This window comes from Aethalodelphis obliquidens, unplaced genomic scaffold, assembly GCF_003676395.1.
Source record: "Aethalodelphis obliquidens isolate GAN/ISIS:26980383/991018 unplaced genomic scaffold, ASM367639v1 scaffold23, whole genome shotgun sequence".
In the NCBI taxonomy this organism is placed as follows: domain Eukaryota; kingdom Metazoa; phylum Chordata; class Mammalia; order Artiodactyla; family Delphinidae; genus Aethalodelphis; species Aethalodelphis obliquidens.
Window position 1 is genome coordinate 1,346,416 of NW_020837967.1, and position 10,519 is coordinate 1,356,934.

A 10,519-nucleotide genomic window follows, 5' to 3' on the forward strand; every position below is an offset into this window, starting at 1 on the left:
GATTGAACCTGCACTCCCTGCAGTGGAAGTGCCAAGTCTTTACCACTGTACCACCAGGGAAGTCCCCCTGTCTTCCTGAGTTTAGAAATTCTTCAGCAACCTTTAAGCTTTCACAAAGCCAGCTCAGCTACTGGTACCTTCCCTTTGTTCCACAGGTCACACCAAGGAACGTACAATTAGGGAATACCCTAATTTTGTGGACTTTGATACAGACCTCCTTGATTCAGCCTCTCTGCAGTTCTCCCCTCAGTACTTATTCTCAACATTCTTTAAACCTGAGTTCCTATTTGCCTGCTTATTCCTCCATTTTATTTTAATTTCCTTTAAACAACTCCTTCACGCTGTAAGAAACATAACATATTAAATTAGAAAAATTATATGAATTCATGCCTTTGAAATAATGTTTCCAGCTCCATTTCTCCTAAAAGATGCAAATAATATCCAGTAGCACATGTGCAATACTAATGACCAGAGTCTATTTCCCTCTAAAAGAAATCTGTCTTCTTAGAGAGTGGTTATTTTTATCTTGCATCAGGAAAATTTAGGACAGGGCTGAATATTATGTTGTTGCCAAAAATCGGGGGTGGTTACGTTGGCGCCAGCAACAACTAGTAACAAATGGCATCTGCTGAGGGAATTCTGCTGGAAAGTATGACAATTCGAAAATGAAAGCAATGTTATTAATATTGTTATTTGGAAAAAGTTGAGTCTATGGAAAGCCATGAATTCATAATTATACTGGAAAGAAAATTAAGATGAAGTTCAGGAAAAGGCAGTTGAAATACAAAAGAAGGATGAACAAAAAAATACATTTAATTTATCGCTGACTTTAATGTTAGGGAAAGGAAGTGTAGTAATTTCTCTTCATCTAAATGAGTAATTTCTCTTCTATACTAATGTCAGATTATAAAGTAGAGTTGTGTACTTTGTTTTCGTAAGCAGGAAATTGAAAGCAATCCAATCAGTACTAAAAGTGTGCCGAGTACAGGAACAATCAATCCCATCTGTAATTATTCACACGAAATGAAAGTTAAACACTTTAATGGCCAGTCACATTCTCCAAGTACCAGAAGAGTTCAACAGCATGGAAGAGAGGTAATTAAATATAAAGGGTTATATAACACTGATAAATGGAAACTCTAAAAGTCATGTCAATTCAGGAGATACCAGTATTGCAACAATACTAAAACCTGTGAGAAGGACAAAATGCATGGACATTTTAAAAAGCATATAGAAAGTGAAGCTTTACCATAAAAAGAGAAGTTCGTTTGATAATCAGTGGCTTGGATTTGAATCATTCTCAGAGAGTCAACCATACTAGGGCCCTACTAAGCATAAATCAATCATCCAAATTCAGCAATTTGGGCTAATTTTTTGCTCAAAAAAACCCTTTATGAATACTTAAAGTTGAAATTCACATAATTTTTTTTTTTTTTGCAGTACGCAGGCTTCTCACTGTGTGGCCTCTCCCGTTGTGGAGCCACAGGCTCCAGACGCACAGGCTCAACGGCCATGGCTCACGGGCCCAGCCGCTCTGCGGCATATGGGATCTTCCCGGACCAGGGCACGAATCCATGTCCCCTGCATCGGCAGGTGGATTCTCAACCACTGCGCCACCAGGGAAGCCCGAAATTCACGTAAGTTTATATGTCATGAAATATTATTTTTCTTTTGGATTTTTCAGCCGTTAGAAAAATGTATAAACCATTTTTACCTCATGGACTATTCAAAACCAGGCAGTGAGCTGTGCCTGCAGGTCATGGTTTGTGGATCTCTGCTCTACACAATTAGCTGACATTATTATAATATCTATAATTATCTTTCTGTAGATTATTATCTTTTAATTGTGATGAAATATACATAACATAATATTTTTCATTTTAACCACCCTTAAGTGTACAATCCAGTGGCATTAAATATATTCACAATGATGTAGAACCACCACCACTATCTATACCCAGAACCAACAAAAACAATATACCTGTTACAAATTTTCCTTTTGGCTTGTTCAGTGTTGATGTATAGAACCACAACTGATTGTGTGTTTATCTGTATTTACCTTGTACCCTACAACTCTGCTGAATTTATTAGCTCTAGTAGTTTTCTTGTGAACTCTTTGGGGTTTTCTGTATGTTGAATCATGTCATCTGTGATCAGAGATAGTTTACCCCTTTCTTTCCAATTTGGATGGCTTTTATTTCTTTTTCTTGTCTGATGGCTCTGGCTAGAATGTCCAGTATGATGCTGAATAGCTGAGGTAAAAATAGGCATCCTCTTTCATTCTCAATCTTAGGAGGAAAGCTTTCAGTCTTTCATCATACCATTGAGTATGATGTTACCTTGACTTTTTTCATATATGGCTTTGTTGAGAATTTGGCTAAACTACTCTGTAATATCACTGCGTTGTCATCTGTTTGGTACAGCTAAGTAGCCTACAGGGGCCATAAATCGACACTACCCCCTCCAGAAAGCTAATGCCTTAAACAAGTGTTTTCTGAATGCCCCCCAAAGCAGAAATGGCTTGTTTAGATCCCTGGGAAGCCACTTCAGCTTGTGAGGTATAAAATAATGGCAGCAGCCTTGTTTGTACTTCATCAAGCAGAGCAACAACCTACCGTTGGAACACAGAACACTGATATGTGGAAGACAAGCTCCTTATTTCCCACCCTGGATCCAGCAAATCACACCAGAACCTCGGTTTCCTTCCTCACAGCTGCCTGTCCCAGGTCTGGACGGTGGGCGGTGGGTAAACACCACCCTGAGGGCTGTAACTGACCGGTACTAACTGCAATTTACCAGCCAAGCTTTGCTCTGGATGCAGCAAGCCTTCAAATAGATTCTAGAGTTCTAAAATATTTACTTCAGACAGATTCTACCAATATAACTTTTGTCAAGGTAGAGAGATGGATTCCTGGTGCTTCCAATTCTGCCATTTTTCCTGAGGACACTCTATAAATTCTTTGGGTTGATCTCTGAAAGTACTGTTTTACTCTAAGATCTGGTAAGATAGAAATAAAGTTAATTTTCAAAAAAATCCCCACTAATTTTTGTGTTGCAAAATACTAATATCATTTCATTAAAATCTGGTAATGAAAAAGATGTTACTGCGGGGCTTCCCTGGTGGTGCAGCGGTTGAGAATCTGCCTGCTAATGCAGGGAACACGGGTTCGAGCCCTGGTCTGGGAGGATCCCACATGCCGCAGAGCAACTAGGCCCGTGAGCCACAGCTGCTGAGCCTGCGCGTCTGGAGCCTGTGCTCTGAAACAAGAGAGGCCGCGATAGTGAGAGGCCCGCGCACTGCGATGACGAGTGGCCCCCGCTTGCCACAACTAGAGAAAGCTCTCGCACAGAAACGAAGACCCAACACAGCAAAAATAAATTAATTAATTAATAAAAAAAGCCCTGCTAATTTGAAAAAAGAAAGATGTTACTGAAAATATACATAGTTTAGAATTGACTATAGTAAAAACATCTTGGAAGATGCAAATATATTAACAAATACAGAGATTCTAGTAAAAAAAATTTACTAGAATGTACTAAAGACTTTTGTCATTGATGGAATAGAAGACAAATACACCGTATATATATAGTTAACCCTCCAACAATGCAGGGGTTAGGGGCGCCAACCCAAGCACTGTTGAAAATCCACATATAACTTTGCAGTCTCCCTTTTATATCTGCAGTTCTGCCTCTGTAGATTCAACCAACCGTGGATCACTAGTGTGCTTTCCATGTGCTGAACACAGGATCTGGTTTTGTTAAAACATGACAAATAATTTCCATATGTTGTATATGTGTACGTATATACATACATATATGTTTGTGTATATAAATGTATATATAGGTATATATTATATAAGCCTGGAGAAAATATAGGAAGTGCATATTAAGCTGTTAACATTCATTATTGTGAAGTGTTGCTGAAACGAGTGAAGGGGGAAAAAGAGGGCATGGGGGACAAAAAGGGCAAAAAGAAAAAAATTCAACGAAAAAGCAAATATATGGGGCTTCCCTGGTGGCACAGTGGTTGAGAGGGAGCGGCTGGGCCCGTGAGCCATGGCCGCTGAGCCTGCGCGTCCGGAGCCTGTGCTCCACGACAGGAGAGGCCACAACAGTGAGAGGACCGCGTACCGGAAAAAAAAAAAAAAAAAAAAAAAAAGCAAATATATGATCATTTATGTATATATTTAAAATTATATACTTATCTTTTTTCTTTATGTATAAATAAAATAATTCAGTAAGCAATATCAAATTACAGAGACAGCAAAGGATAAACCAGTCAATATAATCACTTAAAAGACCAAGAGGTGACACGTACACACTACTATATATAAGATAGATAACTAGCAAGGACCTACTGTATAGCACAGAGAACTCTAGTCAATACTCTGTTATAAGCTATATGGGAAAATAATCAAAAAAAGAGTGGATATATGTATATGTATAACAGATTCACTTAGCAGTACACCTGAAACTGACACAATATTGTAAATGTTGTGAAATGTTGTTAAAAAAAAAAAGACCAAGAGGTATGTACTATAATTCACTGTTGAGTTACTGGACATGGTTCCACACCAAGAAAGGGAGAATCCCTGACTTCAGAGAATTATTTCTCTATGTAAAGATTTTGGTACTTACCTCTAAGTGGATATCTAGTATATATCCAACCTTGAATGTGAAAAAGCAGAGGTAAACACTGAGACAGTTTCCCAGAGGACACTGGGAAGGTATTTATGTGCTCATCTGCCCTTGATTTTTGTTTGCAAAACTTACACATAGGTGCTGATTGGCACCACACTGTTTTTGAATCTCTCTATGCCACAATTAAAGTCATACACAAAATTATGTATTACAATCAAAGAGGAAACAGTCAAGCACAGTTTTAAATATTAGAGAAAGGGAACAAAATCATCTCTGATGTTCCACATGGCAACACTAACCTTTCTCGAAATGTGAAAACAGCCATGAATCTTTCTTTCAGGAACAGCTCTGAGTCTGATCTGGAAATGCAGAATTTACCCAGACAGTATATTCCATTGGAAAGTATTGACTGTCCTAATATGGGTACAATTAGGCTGTCATTTATAGAGATAAAACTACTGATACCATGATATGAATCATGTGAGCAATGAGAAAAATGTTATTTCATTGGTTAACTTTTCACCCCTGACCACTAAGGGGAGGAAGTCCTCTGAAAATCCTTCACACCTTCTTTTCTCTTTCTTCCCTCTGCATTTACGACAATCCATTGTGGTGGGTGGGGTTACAGGGCTCTTGGATTCACCAAGACTCTGGGAAAATAAGTAGGGGACTCAGTTAATCAGCCCATGCTATATTTGCAAAAAGACCTTCTCCAAGGTTATATTAAAACTGTCAGGACTTCCCTGGTGGCGCAGTGGTTGAGAGTCCACCTGCCGATGCAGGGGACACGGGTTCATGCCCCGGTCCAGGAAGATCTCACATGCCGCGGAGCAGCTGGGCCTGTGAGCCATGGCCGCTGAGCCTGGGCGTCTGGAGCCTGTGCTCTGCAACGGGAGAGGCCGCAGCAGTGAGAGGCCCGCGTACCGCAAAAAAAAAAAAAAACCTGTCAAAAGTCAACAACAAAGAAAATGGCAGCCTACAAAGGAACCTCCATTAGGCTATCAGCAGATTTCTCAACAGAAACTTAATAGGCTGGGGGGAAGGGAGAAGGGTGGAATGACATTTTCAAAATACTGAAAGATAAAAACTGTCAGCCAAGAATACCCAGCAAAGTTATCATTCAAATATGAAGGCAAAATAAAGATTTTCACAGACAAACAAAAGTTGCGGACGTTCATCAAATTTTCCTGCTTTACAAGAAATGTCAAAAGGAGCTCTTGTACCAGAAACAAAAAGGCAAAACTTTAAGCAAGGTGATAGACAGAGTTAATCAGAAAGTTTAAACTCTATATCAGAATAGGTTTTTTAAAAATGCTTTATTATAGCATAAAGGTTAAAAGGGGGAAAAAGCTGAAAAAGTAACTATAGCTACTTCAATCTGGTAACAAACTCACAACATAAACGGGATAATTTGAGGCAAGAAAAACATAAAAGGGAAGTGGAAAAGAACAGAACTTGTATAGGCAAATGAAAATAGATGCTATCAGCAGGAAAAGGACTATTTTATCTATGAGATGTTGTATGCAAACCTCGTGGTAACCACAAAACATAAACCCAGAGCAGAGACATGAAACATTTAAAAAAAAAAAGAAAGAAACTGAAAAACACCATAGAAAACCACCAAACCAAAATGGGAGACAGAACACAAGAAAAAAGAAATAATGGAGATATAGAGCAATGAGAAAACAAAAGATAACATGGCATTACTAAGTCCTCATCTACCAATAATCACCCTAAATGTAAATGGATTGAATTCACCAATCAAAAGACACACAGTGGCTGGCTGGATTAAAAACCAGACCCATCTATATGCTACCTCCCGGAGACTCACCTCAGCTCTAAAAACAAACACAGGCTAAAAGTGAAGGGTTGGAAAATGATACTCCAAGCAAATAGCGGCCAAAAGAAAGCAGGTGTAGCCACACTCATATCAGAGGAAATAGACCTCAAGCTTAAAAAGGTAACAAGAGACAAAGACGGACATTATATAATGATAAAGGGAACAATTCATCACAAAGACATAACAGTGATTAATATATATGCACCCAACATAGGAGCAACAAAACACATAAATTATTAACAGACCTAAAGGGAGGAATTGATGGCAGCACAATAATAGCTAACACCTCACTTATGTCAATGAATAGGTCATCCAGACATAAAGTCAACAAGGAAACAGAGGCCTTAAATTAAACATAAGACCAGATGGATTTGATAAATTTGTACAGAACATTCCATCCAAATGCAGCAGAATACACATTCTTCTCAAGTGCACATGGGACTTTCTCAAAGACAGACCATATGTTGGGACACAAAATAAATTTCAATAAATTTAAGAAGATTGAAATCATATCAAACATCTTTTCTGATAACTATGGTCTGAAGCTAGAAATCAGCTACAACAAGAAAGCTAGAAAAATCACAAATATATGGAGACTGAACAACATGCTAGTAAACAAGTTTTGATTTCTTCTTTTCAATGAAGAAATCAAAAATTACCTGAAGACAAATGAAAATGAGAATACAGTGTACCAAAATCTATGGGATGCAGCAAAAGTGGTAACAGGAGGGAAGTTTATGGCAATACAGATCCACCTCAAGAAATGAGAAAAATCTCAAATAAACAAACTAAACTTATACCTAAAGGAACTAAAAAACTAGAACAAATGAAGCCCAAAGTCAGTAGAAGGAAGAAAATAAAAATCAGAGCTAAGTGAAATACAGACTAAAAAGACAGTAGAAATATCAGTGACTAAGAGCTAGTTCTTTGGAAAGATAAACAAAATTGACAAGCTTTTAACTAGACTAAGAAAAAAAGAGAAGTCTCTAATAAATAAAATCAGAAAAAAAGAGGAGAAATAACAACAGATACCACAGAAATTCAATGGATTATAAGAGAATATTATGAGCAGTTATATGACAGCATATTGGACAACCTAGAAGAAATGCACAAATTCTTAGAATCACGCAACCTTCCCAGACTGAATTATGATGAAATAGAAAATTTGAATAAACTGATCACTAGCAAAGAGATCGAAAGAGTAATCAAAAACCTCCCAAGAGGGCTTCCCTGGTGGCGCAGTGGTTAAGAGTCTGCCTGCCTATGCAGGGGACACGGGTTCGTGCCCCGGTCCGGGAAGATCCCACATGCCGCGGAGCGGCTAGGCCCGTGAGCCATGGCCACTGAGCCTGTGCGCCCGGAGCCTGTGCTCCGCAACGGGAGAGGCCACAACAGTGAGAGGCCCAGTTACCGCAAAAAAAAAAAAAAAAAACCTCCCAAGAAACAAAAATCCAGGACCATACAGCTTCACAGGTGAATTCTACCAAACATTCAAAAATATTTAACTCCTATCCTTCTCACAATCTTAGAAAAAATTGGGAACACTTCCTAACTCATTTTATGAGGTCAACATTACCCTGATACCAGACCAGACAAGGACAACATAAAAAAAAAGAAAATTACAGGCCAATATCTCTGATAAACGTAGATACAAAAATCCTCAGAAAAATATTAGCAAACTGAATACAACGATACATTAAGAGGATCATACATCATGATCAAGTGGGATTTATTCCAGGGATGCAAGGATGATTCAATATTCACAAATAAAACAATGATTCACCATGTTAACAAAATGAAGGATGGAAACCATATGTTCATCTCAATAGATGCAGAAAATGCATCTAAGATTCAATACTCATTTATAGTAAAAACTGTCAAAAAATGGGTATAAAAGGAATGTACCTGAACATAATAAAGGCCATATATGACAAACCCACAGCAAACATTATACTAAATGGTGAAAAAATGAAGACTATCCCTCTAAGATCAGGAACAATGCAAGGATGCTCGCTCTCACCACTCTTATTCAACATAGTATTGGAAGTCTTAACGCAGATCAGTTAGACAAGAAAAAGAAATAAAAGGCATCTAAACTGGAAAGGAAGATTCAAACAGACAAATTCATTGATTCACTCATTTCAGGTTTAGAATTTGTCTCTTCCAGATAAAGAGACATCAAATAGGCGTTAAAAACAATCACTCATTTAAATAAAAATTAACAGCTGTTGTGTCTATTCTGCTTCTTGCATCTTTTGAAGGTTTCCTTTTTTCATTCAGATAGTTTATTTTTCATAAGACTTCCAATTAGTTCTTTCTCCCATCTGTCTTTTTTTTTTTTACTTACTTAGTTTTCTTCTCCTTTCATAAATGTTTGTCCCTTCTTAATTTCCTTTGAGAATGCCAAACCACATTATTTTTACATCATGCTCATATTACATTACTATTTTTATGTCTTCTTGTGTGATTTTTTTTCCTATTTGTTACATCTTTTGGTTCTGTTCTATGGTGGTAGATTCCCTCATTTGCATCGTTATTTTTCATTTGAGAAACAATCTTGTGCCTGCATGTCTTGGGGTTTTGTGGTAACTCTTGTGGTTCCAGGTCTTATGTTAAGATTTAGGATTATTGCAGTCCCAATGTCAGGTTTCCTAACATCAATTCCAAATAGGCCAATATTGGTATGACCTTTTAGTATTTTACTGGGAGTATCCTAGCTGAATCTCTTGAATGAATTCCATGATATCTCAAGCCCATATTGTTTGGAATTGCAATTTCCATAGGCTCTTGTTGGCAAAGACTGTTTTTGACAGCTTTGATTCCAAAGAATAAAATACAGAAATTATCACCGAACTAGGAATTTTGTCCCAGTTGGCTCAGTTCTACAACCACAAAGCTATTCTTTCAGTCTGCCTTGGGCATGGGTGCCATTCATAAGCCATGCCATCTCAGGCTTTATCTTGAAACTTCCTATAGGTCCAGGGAATATCTGTTCTTTATCTTTGTGGTACTGCAAGTCAGCATGGAATGAAATAGTTACTTTGCTGTGCAGGTTATGAAAGAATTTTGACATCTCTAAATGCTGTGCAGGCAGGAAATGTCTGGACAAAGAGAGCTGCCACAAAAGAGCAGAGATAAGCAAGTAAATTCACAGAAATGGAAAGTTCCTTGAGGTCTGATTCCACTGTTCTTAGGAGGGAAATGCCCCTTTGAAAATGAGTTTCTCCAAAACTATTCCACACAGTCTCATGTGAATAAGCCTGGAAACCTTCTAACCTACTTTGCTAAGATTTTGATGATGACAAAAGAATGGCCTATTTCCCATTCCAGTTCACCTCCATAGACCTGAGAACTATTAGAAACACTGACAATTTGACTACAGGTGTATCAAATCCTTTAGCAGTGTTGTCATGAGATAAACACAAAATCTGACTCTTAGACTCTCAAAAAAGTTTTTTTTTTTAATTAAAGGTAATAAACTGTTAGAAAGAATAAAAATTGGACAATACATTGTTTATTTTTAATAAGAGACTATATTTAGAGTAGTTTTAGAGTGACAGGGAAATTGTATACAAAGTACCACAAGTTCTCATACCCCCTCTCCCCGCCCCCCACTTTGCCCTGTTATTAGCATTTTGCATTACTGTGGGACATTTGTTACAACAGATGGAAGGTAACACCCCAACTGTACTGACCAGCTATTAGGAAATATGTTGGAGGAGAAGCAAGTTTAAAGCAGTACCCATGGAGTAAGAAGAGAATTGAAGCCAGTTAACTTGGTTGTACTTCTATCAGAGTGGTCTTAAGTAAAGTGTTATAAAATAATAAAGACATCATTAATTTTTTGCAAAATTTTAACTCATACTTTTAATGATTAAATTTTAAATTCCTGATACACTTACATTATTGTAAATTATTATAAGAGAATGTTGAACAATTATTAACCATATGCTGGACTAGAAACCTCCACATACCAATATCTTTCTTGTTTTTCCAATGATGAAGCCCCTTTTTTTTTTTTTTTTTTTTTTTTTTTTT

The 10,519-nt window shown here is 37.5% G+C and overlaps 1 protein-coding gene and 1 long non-coding RNA gene across 6 annotated transcripts in view; one reads left to right on the top strand and one right to left on the bottom strand.

The window, feature by feature from the left end:
- The window catches only part of LOC113628229 (dihydrodiol dehydrogenase 3), a 54,159-nt gene that overhangs the window by 1,128 nt on the left and 42,512 nt on the right, over positions 1 to 10,519 (bottom strand). The window lies entirely within an intron of this gene.
- The window catches only part of LOC113628233 (uncharacterized), a 15,341-nt gene continuing 6,424 nt past the window's right edge, over positions 1,603 to 10,519 (top strand). Inside the window, exon 1 of the long non-coding RNA XR_003435934.1 lies at positions 1,603 to 1,637. This is a non-coding gene — a long non-coding RNA (uncharacterized LOC113628233). The remainder of the gene's footprint in view (positions 1,638 to 10,519) is intronic.